Source organism: Meleagris gallopavo, chromosome 3, assembly GCF_000146605.3.
Source record: "Meleagris gallopavo isolate NT-WF06-2002-E0010 breed Aviagen turkey brand Nicholas breeding stock chromosome 3, Turkey_5.1, whole genome shotgun sequence".
Classification (NCBI taxonomy): domain Eukaryota; kingdom Metazoa; phylum Chordata; class Aves; order Galliformes; family Phasianidae; genus Meleagris; species Meleagris gallopavo.
The window spans coordinates 24,440,180-24,452,445 of NC_015013.2; the positions used below are offsets into that span (position 1 = coordinate 24,440,180).

Here is a 12,266-nt window from a genome sequence, read left to right on the forward strand (position 1 = left end):
AAAGAAAAAAGAAAGGAGAAAAAAAAGAAGCATCATGATAAAAATGGGTTATGAATTTGATTTTCTAAAGAATTCATTCAGAGAGTGCTTGATCTGGCAGCCCTGGAGAGTGAAGTCTTCTGTACACAGAACAAACCTATGCAAGCTCTCCTACTGTTTCTTTCTTTCTTTCTTTCTTATACCTCCTCATACTGTCCAGAGGAGGTTACCAGATTTTCATCCCTTCAGCTCCCAAATTTCCTCATGAGATTGCCAACAAGAGTATCTGAAGATGTGAGCCTTAGGGACCAGTTACTTGTGAAGCTGAGCTGAAACTTGATAGCTTCGCTTCCAGTCAGCTGGCAGACAGTAGCATCAAACTTGGTTTTTAGACAGTCTGTAGAGGGTACCATATGATTCCCTTGAGGCCTGCTAACCTCTTAAAAATGAATTGCAGTGCTGGTAATGTGATCCTGTGAAATAAATTTCCTGTAGTTTTTAAAAATAAGTGTCTACTTAGTAAATGACAATGTATCCAAGTATTTATTGTGGAATATTTCCAGACTGAATTACACCATGGTTATACACTATAACTACACTGCTTGTGTAATCATCATTCTGCAGGCTTAGTTTTCAAGGGTCTGCTTACTATGTGGAATTTCACAGTTTATATAGTTGCTATTTGTGGTCTCAACAAAGAAGGCTAAGAACTTCATCTGGCAGAAAAGTTCAGGTCCTGGTTAAGGCTGGGATGTAAGAGAGGGAAAGTTCACAGTGGTGTAGTCCATGCTGTGTGTGTTTGGCACAAGGAGTGAACTTAGTTATGTGGAATTTATGCTCTAAATCTCAAACTCTCTGAAGCTGATCTTCTGCTTGAAATGCTGTTCTTCTGCATGCCTCAGCTCTGCTTTGCATCTCCCTGAGGAGCAAGGAAGGCAATTATTGAGTTTCTCCCATTGTTCACTTCCATTAGTTTCAATCACCCTTTGGAATCATAGGGGTACAGTATGTAAAGGCATTCTGAGTAATGTCTGATACTCAGTTGTCCCATTATGAAATGGAAGCAAACACGAGCTAAAGTAGACTTTTCTTGAGGCAAGGCAGGAGCAGGCTTGAGGTCTCCATAGCCTGACTTTCAAGCATGTGGGCGGCTGCACTGTAGAGGCTAAACTTTATTACACCATAATCTGTTCAAGTTTCATACCATGACTAGCTCATTTTCAGCCTTCTAGCTTTATATGTATGCTGTGATGGATAAGTGGTTCCTGAGGTTGCTCCATGCACAAGGTAATCTATATGCTGTGTGGCTTTTAAATATATTGCTGCCTAAAGGACATTCTGTTGGCTGCCAATGTGAATGTGCCCAGTAATGTACTTAAATACTAGGCATGCTTGGATACTAAGCACCTTGCATGCTTAGAAGAACATTTTCTGAGGCCACAAATGCATGCTTGTGGTATGGAAAATAGGGCAGGCTATACTTTGAGGTAGCTTCCGGAATATTCTTGGAGAGTCTGATTGTCTGTATTCTCAGGAAGAGGTTTAAAAATCACAGTATTGGCTAATTCCTACAGACTTCGCTAAATCTTGAAGTGAAGTTCATTCTCTGCTAGAAGGGCTGCTCTGAAAGTAATGCCTCCTATTTAAGTATGCTGGTGGATGTTGGTGGTATGGCAACAGCTGGTATGGTAGCGGATGAACCTTCCCACCAATATTCCATTCCATTTTGTTGCCGTGTGACAGATGGCAGCAGAGGGGCGATCTGACAAGATGGCATCTAACATGGAAGTGCATATGAAAAAATTGTACCCACTGACATTCATCAATGCTTGCTGAACATTAATGGAGCCCAAACAGTGCATGTGAGCACAGCGAGGGGTGGGTGATTCGTTTCAGCAGCGGTGATAGCAATGTGAAAGACAAGCCATGTTCCAGGCAACCATCCATAGCTGACACAGCACAAAATGAAGAGCATTTTTATCTGCTCATCAGTGCAAATCTGCAGATTGTGACCAGGGAACCCTGTATAGAGATGAATATCAGCTTCAGTGTGTTGGAAATGATTGTGGCATCGTTGGAATATCACAGATTTTGCACCAGGTGGATCCCCAGATTGCTCACAGAAAAAAACACTGTATGCAAGTTTGGCAGAACCTCTTGAACCAATACAAGGCTGAAGGTGACAGATTCTCAGATCACATCATTCACAGTGATAAGATGTGGTGTCACCACTATGGCAGTGTGTGGATAACAACATGTGAATTCCCCATTGAAGAAAAAGTTTGAGACACAGCTCTCAGCAGGTAAAGCGATGTGCATTCTCTTTTGCAGTAGAAAAGGGGTGATTCTTCTGGATTTCCCAGAACCCACACAAAACCATCAACTCTGACTGTTACACCACAATGCTGGCTAAGCTGAAGGCTCCAAATTCCAGAGTCAGACCAGAGAAGACAGTTTTTCTCTTGCAACAAAATAACGCCAGACCTCATACCAGTGTGAAAAACATGGAGCACATTGCCACTCTTGGCTGGACCATTCTATCACTGTACAGTCCAGATTCAGCACTTTCTGACTTCCATCTGTTTGAGGCAATGAAAGATGGACTGCATTTCCTTAGCAACGACACCATTATAGTAGCTGTGAAACAGTGGGTCACCTCCACTTGCACGGATTTTTACAAGCGTGGCATGCATGCTCTTGTTCATCACTGCTGAAAGTGCATAGCTAATTGTATTGGCTATGTTGGAAAACAGCACTTTTCAGCAGAGAATTTGCTCTTTCAAATTATTGTGCTCTTTGTATCAGCTGTATTTTCTATGGAAATAAGTAGGAGGCATTACTTTCAAAGTGACCTATGTCTATACTTATATATTCATGTTTCATTATATATGCTGCCAAGCATCATATCAGTGCAGTTTCTTGTGCTCCAAATGTTTGGATAGTTTTCTTAAAATTCTCTTTTCTTTAAAAAAAAAGGACATGCACTAACCTTAACGAAGTCACAATATTTATTAAACTTGCCTGTAATAGGCTGTTGTGCTGGATGCCTATATTTCAGGACTGTTGGAAAGATAATGTTTTTATAATTGGAAAGAAGCAAATGTTTGCATTATTATAATAGTCAGCTAGTTATGCAATAAAATTGCCCAGTATAATCTTTGTCCAATTAAGATATTTATTCTAGTAAAATTGAGTGACTATACAGCTGACAGTATAATACAATCAGCACTTGACAGTATCTTGCATTTTCACAGCTTTTTTGAAGGGCAGGTAAATCCCATTGCATAATCATTTGCAATTTCTTTCTATATATTAAAGTATCTGTACAATTATTTTCAAAGAATTGGTGGCATATGGAGACACAGTTTTATATTGTAATACAGGCAAATTACGAGTATCACATCATATTTAGGGAAAATCAACAGCACTTACCTTACTGTTCAAGAAATAGTGTAATCAAACAATTTGAATGATGGTATGTTTTATAGCTGCGTGTTTAAAGTAGATAAAATAAGGAGAAGTAGAAAGAATGGACGTTTTATCCTTGTAGTAGTGGGGAAAGGACAATACTTATTTAAGTTTAATACAGTGGTAGTCAATAGATTTAGCCCAATTATACGATTACGTCAATAAAAACATGAAAACGTCACGCACTCTTCTACGTTTGCTCAACATTACAGGAATCACTTCACAGTTGGCAGAACATAATCTGCACTGACTGAAAGTTTATCCAGAGGCGGGGGTTCTTGTAGCAAGTCACTTAATGATTTGCCAAACCTGTGAAGAAAGCCAAGAAGTGCATAGGCACCGATTTCCTTCTTGCGGCAATCCCTAATAGATTCCTGTCTGTGAAGTGCAGGGAATTGCAAGAGTCAAAATCTTGTTCCCTCACTGCTGCCATGAACAGGATTGCCATAGGTAGGGTAAGCAGTGCAAGCCCCATCCCATCATTTGTGAGCATGCCCTACAGCTTCAACCAGGGCAACATTAATATGCCTGTGTAGTTAAACCTAAATTATGCAGCCTCTAAGGAAGCCTTAAGAACTCCCTGTTGCATACAAAATAGCCAAAATAGACAGATCTCAGGGTGCCAACTTCAGCTGTGCTGCTTAAAAGAATAGTCTGATTTCATTGTGCCACTCTGTGTCTGTCCAGCATTGCCCATTTCTCTGGGTCAATGAAAGCCAAAATCTGCTGCCGCAACCACAGTGACTCAGATAACTTTATTGAACAAATCAAACAATGTGCCTTGTCTTGGTGTGTTCGTGTATTTGGCTGAGAGTGCATAGAGTATTCTGTTTTGAGACAATAAAAATTTAAGGTCCTATCTAGTTTTTTTATCCTGAAAAATGTAAAAAAAAAAAAAAAAAGCCCACAAATGGGTGAGATAGAAGGCATGGGAAATCTGGTAAACCAACTTAAGTTAGGGATATAAATGTTTCTTGTAAAAGAGTTTACGCTATGCTGTGTTTAATCAAAAAGGCAGTATAAATAAGACTTACGTTTCCATAAAAGGTCACTTATTTTATCTGCTTCTGTCCTCAGGAGTCCCTTCCTTAACACTTAAAATCTGATTTTTGAAAGTTGTTAATGGTTATGTAATCCATAGGCAGAGGGCATACCAGTGACTCAGCACTTACATAAACGAGTAGGGGAGCTGCCTAGCTTGTCCTTGTGCTTGGGAGTTGTGGTCCACCCTTCTTCTTGAACTATCTGGGCAACCTGTACTATCAGTGAGAGGGCTAAGTGCAATTTACAGTCTCCAGAGAGAGATCCTGCCCTATTTATGGTTTAGGCACCCACGCAAAATCCAAGGAACTATTGTAGTGCTCCTTCCAAAGGCACCTATTTCCAAGAGGGGAACACAAGACCCCACAGTAGACTCTAGTGTGATCGCTGGCTGAAGATGTGAAGGCACCTGGGAAAACCAGATGTGAATATGACTGTAGGAGAGCAGATTTCAGTTAGCTGCAGATGGTAGACTATCTATCTCAATATTCAAGAAATAACCAGCTGTTCTCAAACACTTGTTAAATTACATGAGGAAATTTGAGCAAAAGGGTTGTGCAAAAAGGGAAACTAAATGAATTTAACATGAAAGAAAAATTATTAGCCTAAAACAAGCTACAGTTAGCTTAAATGCTTGTAACATGAAAGAGCTAAAGGAACTGTCAGGAAGAATGTTTTCTATTAATTGTTTTGCTTTGCATATCCACTTAGACTGCAACAAAATGTCTCTTTACATTCTCATTACGTTTACAGTTACTCTGTCTTCCAGGATATAAGTAGAGATCATAAAGAATTTGTAGGAATTATTTTTCTTTTCCATTTATTGTCATAGGTTTCTGTTCTGCATGGAATAATAGAAATATCTGTCCTCTTCAACTACTGCATGAAAAAAAATGTAGCCAATTACTTCAAACTAGGGAGGCTGACAAAGGTGATGGTCCTTCAGTGTGTACCATGCCATTTACACTAGGAAAAGTATTTTGAGAGGCATTTAATGAAGTCAGAGTAGTCACTCTGAAATGGCTTTGTCTGTTTGTTGGCTGGAAACGATATTTAAAATTGTCTGAAGCCTTACAAGCTGTGAAGTGGGTCTAGATCTAGGAGAGGATACTCTTTTCATGTGACTTTCAGAATAATAAACTGATGAATCTGTGAGAAGGTCCTTTATTGCTAAATGTTCCATGAAAATTGCCAGCAATAGACTTCAAAGCTTTAGTCAAGGTGCTTTAAAAATCTAAAGTCTTTCTTCAGTAAAATACACCTACTCAGTCTTCAGAGCTATTAATTGCATCACGTTAACATGTAGACTTGGAACACATCTTTTGGATTTTCTTCTGGTGACGTTATCACCATACTCTGAAAAGATGCTGTTTTTAGTTTAAATTTATCTGATGAAAAGGCCTATGCAGAACTTAAACCCTATATCAAGATCTAAATTCCAAATCCAGAACATTGAAGTTTGTCAAAATGTGGCTTAACTTGAAGGACTATACATGTGCTCAAACTGATAATGTACTGATCTTTCAGTGGGACTAAATGTATTACTATATAATGGTGGAGGCTTTTTCTGGATGTATGTATGTCACCCTTTCAGAGCAAGGGTGGATTAATGTAAGGTAGCCCCTCCACTCACTGTAATATAAACCTGAATTGTCTTTACAGAGAAGGCATTGTCTAGAGCCCATTTTTATATTAATTTTGAAAATGCAATACCTGATTAATAAATGATTGACTGATTGATTGATTTATGGCAGTGGGCGGCCCCAAGCTTCATTGTGGCTGAGGACAGAGGATTTTCACCAACCCACCACTCTGGGTCATGGCACGCTCAGCATACTCTCTCCCAGAGCCAAGAAACCAGAATCTATTCCCCATCCCAGGTATTCTGGCTGTCAGCTGATCAGTGTTGAATTGTTATGTTTAATGCATACTGAAGTTTGTACCCAGAAGAGTTCTATGGAAGATGTTTGAATGAAAAGTAGGAAAATCTTACTAGAGGATATATTTTAAAATTATACATTTTATTTTAGTAAACTCTATAGTTCCTAGATTGAAAGCTGCTCACTTCACTTAAGGAGCAGTCCCATTCATTTCTGCAGTGTAAGATACACAGAGCTTTGCTCTCTCAGGGCAGCGTATACCAGAGAGGGATAAGTGAGGTCCATCCAGATCCCTTTCAGTCTTCATTATTTCTGTAACTCATTTTTTTGATTGTCAGACCCTTTCAAACAGAATGACAGATATTGATAAGCACTGTGTTGCAGTAGCAGATTAAATTTATTAAGCACTTTGCTTTCTTTTCTGTGACATCTTTAGGAGAAAAGCAATAGCTTGGTATTTCAGTTTGAGGATCCTAGGGGAGCTAGGACATCACAGGAAAATCAGTGTGTCCAGTAGTCAATGAAATTCTCAATATTACAATTTCCAAAATCTTTGTTAATAAAGAGCAAAGGAGATTTCCATCAACCTTAAGTCCAGTTAATGAGAATTAGCACAACTGTATATTTTTTATTAAAGGCACTATTTAATTTAGGTACTAAAATTCCTTTTCCCTAACCACGTATAGTCTTTTCTTTTTCTTCCAATATGTTTTTAATGATAAAGTGTGACTGTGTGGCATTACTGCAAGAACAAAATAACATCTTCTATCTACGTGTGACATCCAAATAAATCCATGTAGAAACCTTCACATACATGTATTTCTTACAATAATATATGTGGGGAAAATATAATTTTACGTGTTCTTGCCAGTAACGCAGAACACAGCAGTTAAGCTATTTCTTTCAATTTGCTTTTTCTATACTGAATTTGCCTAGAAGAGGAAAACATCAGAGGAGATCTCATTTTAATACCTCAGCCATAAATATCTTTCAAGGTTAGAGTAAATCTTTTTAATCTCTGCGTAACAGGAATATGATTTTTTTGAATTGTGAAGCATTTAATCTTGATGTGTGACATTCCCTTATTTTGTTCAACAGGAATTAAGCAAATTCCTAAATTGATATTAAATAAGGGAAATTTGGAAATTTTATGTGGGCCTAAACTATTCAAGCTTTTTAAAAGCATCATCTGAGTAATACTGCAAGATATAGATTCTGTAAACAATATAGCAAAAGAAATTATAGTCTTCAAATACATGCTTTCTATTTTTTCTTTATCAGTCTTTCGTGTCTAAAAAGACATTACTCACTTTTAAATGAGCATTTTAACTGGAACTTTTTTTCACATGATAGTCCAGTTAAATACTCAAGCATGAAATCGTCACTGGTTTCAGTATCATAGAAAAATTGGTATTCTTGATTTTTGTGATTTGTATTATTAATAATTCTACACTTGATGCCATACATTAGTTTCTAATGTTTATACAAGGCAGGTTTACTTTTCCCAACACATATGCAAATATATATTTTTTAATTAAAGTGAAGACATATTTTATATTCCACAGACAATAACAAGTATTAGCTGCAGGCCAAAGAATTATCTGTTAATCTTTTCTCAACTTTTCTTAGAGATAGAAGACACATCAATGAGGAGTGATGTGTTAGTCTGGAATTTTGTTTTTCTTAACTTTGTATGATTTTTTACAGCTCAGTTACCACAAGGCTCCATCACTGCATAGTATAAACTTATTGTTTCACTTACCTTTCTTTTGATGACGTATGTCTTCCCAAGGATTGATTTTTTAAGAATCATTCTGAACTGCCAAGTAATTTTTAAGACTTGTGTTTTTTTGTTGCCAGCTTTCTGCTTAAGTAATATACTGTTTGTACAATTGAAATGTAGCTATTTCAGGCAAAATCACTGACTCTGAAGAGGGAATTCTGCAGATAAATGGAGCTTAGCTAAACAAGGCAAAACAGTTATTCAGTTGTTTTAGTTATTTCAGTATTTATGATTCTTTGTAATAAGAATTTTGTTTTTTCTACTGTATTTTAAATGTTAGCTGTAAGATACAGTTTACACTGAATTGAAGATTCCATACTGATGATAGTACTTTCAATAAAAATATCCTCTGTAGCTGAAGCACGTCCCTACACTATTTTGATGGATGCTCTTTCACTGAATAAAATCTAGAAAAATCAAATGTGATGGCTGAGCTCCATTAAACCCAAAGTAATCATCCCACACTCCTTAAAAATACACATATACCAGTGTGATGACATATCTCCATCCATGCTGGTAATTATCTGTACATGCATATATCTGTATGTCTACATGAATGTGAAATGAACTCACAGCACAGCATAGAACTAGGAGATGCTGCTGCCTTTAAGCATGGCGTCTGAAGAAACAGAGATTGGGATAAAGGAATAAACCTTCATGGTTTGAGCTGTGAGCTTAGAAAATATATGCAGCTATGACTGACTGTGGCTTTTCCCCTGAGGGCCTTGAAAGCACGATGGTACTTTCCTTTAACATTCAGCTCCATAATAAGCAGTATTTCAGCAAGAACTCAGGATCGATTCTTCTAAATTATCAGCTTGAGTTTTTCGGAAGGTGACACCATTCTTATCCAAAACCTGCTTGTCTCAAGAGATGCTGATCATAGTTTGCCCAAATTCTTCTCTGGGATGACTAATACACATGCAATGCCAAAGCATCTACTGCATTGGCAGTAAGCTTTTGTGTTTCAGTTGAAAACTCCACTCCATTTTTAGGTGACAAAGTGTAGATTTAGAAGACAGAAATTTAACCTCAGAGTTGCATTAAGTCTGTCTTTAAAGTACTCCACCTTTTGAACTTCTCTGAAGTAAAGAAAATTTAAAATGCAGCCCTTTAACTTAGAGCCTTCCTTCTGAAGGGAATTATATCTTACTGAAGTTTCTGAAACATCCTCTGAAGGGGTATGCATAAACGGAAGGTCACATTGTCTCGCTCCGATTTATAGGAGGGAGATGAGGTTCTTTTAATATCTGTATACCCAGCTTGAGATTAAGAAACAACGGTTCAAATGTTGGTCCGCCCAGTTTATTATAAATCCTAATCAGGGAAATGGGAAAAGGGAGGACGGACACTATTATGAGTTAGGGTAATGGGGAAGGGAAGGAGAGCGATAGAAAAGATAGGAAAGAAGAAGCAAGGACTCTTGATAGGAAGCAATAAGGAGATAGTCACCACCATGGATCCAGCGTGGTTCATAGTTCAGTCATTGATCTTCAGTAGTGATGGGTCATCGGGCATTGTTGTTCTTTGACGACAAAAACGGCAACGGTGACTATAGCCATGATGGCTCCTTTTCAATGCTTTCAAAATGGTTAAGTCAGCTATTTTGGAGTGACAGCTCAAATCCAACGTGGTTGAGTCAGCTCTCCTTGGAGTGGCAGCTTCTGGCTCTGGGATCTCAGCAGAAACTCCTTTGTTCCTATCTTCCGGGCCTTGCCAGCAGATAAGATGCAGGATAAGGAGCAGGGATGGCCATCTGCATCCTGTTTTTCACAGGACACGATGGGATCATTCCCCAATTTTCCCATACCAAGCTGGAGCTATTTAGTCACAGGCCAGATCTTCCGCCAGTAAACACTCCTGAGCACTCTCTTCCAGAGGCAAGCAGCTCTGGAGGAAGGGGCTTTCAAATGTTCCCAAAGTGATGTCAATTGTCACACGGTAGCACCCATCACTTGCCTCCTCAACAAATCAATCAGAGTTTTATCACAAGAAATACCTCAGGAAGCAAGTTTTGAGCCGAAAAACAAAGAAGGATTCTCACACACATCTACAGAATTTTTCCTCTCAAAGCACAGTCCTTCAGTATAAGCCTACGTTTTAGTTCTTGAATACAGTATATATCCCAAAAAATTATCAGCATATCTTTCTGAACTGGGAACATTGCTGCTCTTCTTAAGTAATGTATGAAAATTGTAAAATATGTACATAAATAGCATCAGTTGCTAGCAGACAAAGTGTAACTTAATACGGAAAGAAATCCAAAAGTTCTTCAGATAGAAACAAATTGTCTTGTAACAATGTATGCTAGGGCAAACTGTTTTTATTCACATCAATCCTTTTCTCAAAAATTCATTTGAGAAATATAACTACCATGCATAAGTGTAGCAACATAATCCTAATACAGCTATCATAATCTTAGCTCTTCGGGGTCCTGTGAGGAAATAAAAATGTTTGTTTAATATGGCTAGTTCATGCAAATATAGTCAGATTTTGTTGAAATATTAAGCTGGTACGTCAATGGCAAGTTCTCAGTTCTTTGATGTTCTATCTGATCTAAAAATAGGCAGTGACAGAATTGCTGGAAGTCCTCTGTATTTGTTTTGTCTCATCACCCTAAAACTGCACCCTAAAACAACAGACTACCAAAGTGGCCTAAATATGTATTTTGAAAAGTCTCTTGTAGTACACATGCTTTGTTCTGAGTTGTTTTATTTCATTTCTAAGATTATATAGTTCATCTTGCTAGAAGAGCTATAGATGCTTCCTGAAAGAAGGAGAAAATGAAAAGTGTCATTGACAGTTTCTTAATTCATTTTATTACTTTTATTTTTACTGAGAAAGCTGTGGTTCCCCCAGAGTAAGGGTTATAGGCTTTGGTGCAATTAGGGCACTAAAAGTGTATTGCTTTTTGGGTTAACAATACTAAAATTCTCATGTACTGAAATAAAAACTCCTAGTGGTATTTCAGTAAAAAATAAGATGCATTTCTCTTTCTTAATGTCTGTGCATACTGATTAACTACATGTTCAAGGTAAACACCCCTAAAACTCATGCAGCTTAGTAACAATCACTCAGATGTCTAACTCTAATTTAATTTTTATTTTGCAAGAACTTCTGAGTGGAAATCAGAGACAGCAGGGCATTATATAGGGATTTTTCTGCAGAGACACTGATTCCTTGTTTGTCAGACAGTTCCACATTTGAATGAAGCAATCCCCAGTATTCAGCTACAGTGCTGCCTTATAGGAGGCACAGAATCCTGTTGCTATTTCGTCACAGCCATTGTCCATAAGCCTACCATTTTCATCAGAAACAACTGTGGAAGTTTGATTCTGATAGTGATTTTATTGTGGATTAGCAGATATAGCAGAAGAGCTGTATTTGTTTGATTTATGACTTGGTACATAAGTAAGAGTAAGGGTTGTTGATTGGTTTATAGTCTTTATAAAAACAGTGGGCTTAAGAAATTATCCCTATGCATAAAACACTAATTGTCCCTGAAATTTTGACTCTGGAAAGAACCAGAGATTGCATTTCTGGGGCATGGACATGTTAAGAGAGATTAAATTGCATTACGGGGATACAAATGACAATACAAGTCAAAAATTATTGTAAATGCTTTCTGAGACATAAGTTTTCTCTGTATTTACAAGATGGAAGCAAAAATAGTTCTTTGAGATTTTTATCATTTAAATTGTAATTTACATACTTTATGCATGGGAAATGGGAAGAGAACAGAAGTCATAGCTGAAGGGGCAGATACTGCCATCATTTCCTGTAAGATAGATTCAAATAATTTCATTTCTGTATGAGAGGCAAAGTGATACTTTGAAAAATGAATTTATTTCTTTTTATTGCTGTGTTTTGAAAGGTTTATTATTTCGCTGCATATAACCTCAGTAAAATGAATGATGAACTCTGCTGTATCTGAAGACTTGTCCTTCATGCTTTGCCTCACGTGCAGTTCCCCTTTCTAACAGCTGTTTTATTCATCAGATTAGGTGTTGTCATCCTCCCAACTCACCCAACAGGAAATCAATAATTAATTATGGATAGGCAAAGTGATGCCTCACTGATTTCCTGAAACCTACTGGAGTTGCACTGTTAAAAAA

The 12,266-nt window shown here is 37.6% G+C and overlaps 1 protein-coding gene across 1 annotated transcript in view; it reads left to right on the forward strand.

Moving 5' to 3' along the window:
* Positions 1–12,266, forward strand: part of CTNND2 (catenin delta 2) — a 607,095-nt gene that overhangs the window by 570,919 nt on the left and 23,910 nt on the right. The gene's annotated exons all lie outside the window — the stretch shown is intronic.